Below are 2,538 nucleotides of genomic sequence, written 5' to 3' on the forward strand. Positions count from 1 at the left end.
AGAGAGAAATATTGATTACCAGGATGTGTATACGTGTTTGGCCTAAACAAACACACTGCCAAACCTCCTAGTTTGAGTGACAGGGTGCGTGTGTGTGTGTGTCTGTGTGTGTGTGTTGTCTGTTTGTATGCATTTGTGCATGCCTGTGTAGAGTGAGAGAGAGAGAAAGAGATAGAAAGAGAGATGGAGGGAGAGAGAGGTGGAGCGAGACAGTCACGTTAATTTTAGAGAGAGGGAGGGAACGTAATAGAAAGAGAGGGAGAGAAACCATGCTGTGTTTTGTTTTATTGGGGAAAAGGGAGAGAGTGAGATGGAAAGAGAGAGCGAGAGAGAGAGAGAGATGGAGAGAGACAGAGAGGGAGAGAGGGGGGTACACTGTACATCACGTATCACTTCGCCAAGACATATTCTACTGTGCTGAGCCCTAAGCCATTACTGTTAGGGGCTGTCATCATATTTCATTCTGCTAAGGTGTTTATGCTGTGGCATGGACGGTTGTGTGCTATTCCTCCAGTATACACTATTCCAGAAGTGTGCACTAGCCCTGTTTGGAGTGTGTGTACACAATGTGCTTCTTCAAATCCCTGTTCTTGTTGAAGCATACTCTGCATATACTGTAGGAAGATGTTCTGCTAAATTGATGTTCCTTGTTTTAGCTTAGTGTGACAAAATCCCAGCAAGAAAACAATTTAAACCCAAAATCATATCATGATACCACTAAAAAGGAAACAATTATCTGTAAGTGCTCTCTCTGCTCTCTCTCTCTCTGCTCTCTCTCTCTCTCTCTCTCTCTCTCTCTCTCTCTCTCTCTCTCTCTCTCTCTCTCTCTCTCTCTCTCTCTCTCTCTCTCTCTCTCTCTCTCTGCTTGTAATTAGGAGGAGGAGCAAAACAACAATCTACTGTACCTAAAAACAAAAAGCTGTTGTTCAACAATGATTTATGTATAAACCAATGATCAGTATTTAGATCTGTAGGCTACAGCTTTTCACAAAATATCGGGCCAGATTTTTACCTTGAAAGAGATCATGCAACACAATATTATTTGTTTAATTTAAGTCACTGGCTCACGAGCGAAAAGCAGGGCCCCAAAGGTCAGCACTAGGTCAGTCTCACGCATGCCAGGTGCACGCAGAATATTGCAACCTCATTGGACAACACTAATGCGCGTGCAGCTTGCTGCTTTGTAGTTGACTGTACACATCTCCTTAGGGATTGTTTCTCTCCCCTTGAAGTAAAAATCATTGAGACTGAGGAGAAATAAAGGTTGTGGAAACATGCCCAAATGTTCCTGATCAGATTGCAAGTTTTTTATTTTTTATTTTATTGAAGCTACACTGAACTTCACAGGAAAAAAACAACCAATCCCCCTGTTGCAATTTATGGACTCCGTCTCCGTACTCGAAATCTTAAAACAAGTGTCAAATGTCTTTTGTCTAACACGTAGACCAATAGATCAAATACATACAACTGTAAACAGTCATACTACTATCAATATTTATATTTTGCTGAAAATTGTGAAAAGGAAGGTACTTTTCAACTGGGTGTTTCTACCGTAGCTCTTTCATGACAGAAAATCCTCAACCAGGAAATTGCTTAGGAAAAGGTATCCATTAGTGATGCACGGGTCGGCTATTTATGGACCTGCAGCCTCCCCATAGTTTCATAGAAATTGCCTGAGCCCGCCCGACCCGATATCATGCAGATAAAACAATGACCGAACCAGACACAGATTTTTGTTGTTGTTGCCCAAAACGGAAGGTTTGAAAAATAACAGACGTATAGTCGCAAACATCCCTTAGCATCTCTTTAATGTAGTGAGACTTTGTTCAACATAGCTCTTCAAGTCATATAGCCTATACACCACTAAACAAGAAAACAAGTATTTTGTAAGTTCTCTTGTTCCCTTGAGAAGAAACACAAACACAAACACAATCTAACTGTTGTTCCACCCTCCTCCCCCTTACAACACCTGTTGGGGGCTACACCTTTTCACTAGGTATTGATCTGGATTGTACCTTTAATGTAGTGAGCCTTTGTTCCCACACACAAAACACCACTTCTTCTGTCTGCTCCACAAATACAGGGCCAGTATAGGTCTGGAGGAGGGGAAACTGCTGGAGGTGAATTTCTAGCCATTCACACCTTCCGTATCCTTTTCACACTGAACCTGAAATGGAGGCAAAATGCCAGCAAAATGCTGCATCAGATCTCGTTGTGAATGGCCTTGTGGAGGCCGGAGTGATGAAGTAGTATTCTATCCCACATAACGGTGGTAGTGTTCCATTCTATTCTGTGACACAGCGAGTAATAGGCCTATCTTCTACTATCTACAGCTGGGACTAGACTCAGCGACTCAGCAAAAATCTATATTTTCATAAGCCCAGAGAGAAGAAGATTTGAGAACAAATAAAAATAAAAAGTACTTATAAATGAATTCAGATCTACCTAAGGTCCTTCCTTACACAAGATCAGTGAATGCTGGCATTATCGTTTAGGAATGCAATCAACACCGTTAATCGTTGAAGAAAAACCCCTCTG

This window comes from Nansenia antarctica (genome assembly GCF_963989245.1).
Source record: "Nansenia antarctica genome assembly, chromosome: 10".
In the NCBI taxonomy this organism is placed as follows: domain Eukaryota; kingdom Metazoa; phylum Chordata; class Actinopteri; order Argentiniformes; family Microstomatidae; genus Nansenia; species Nansenia antarctica.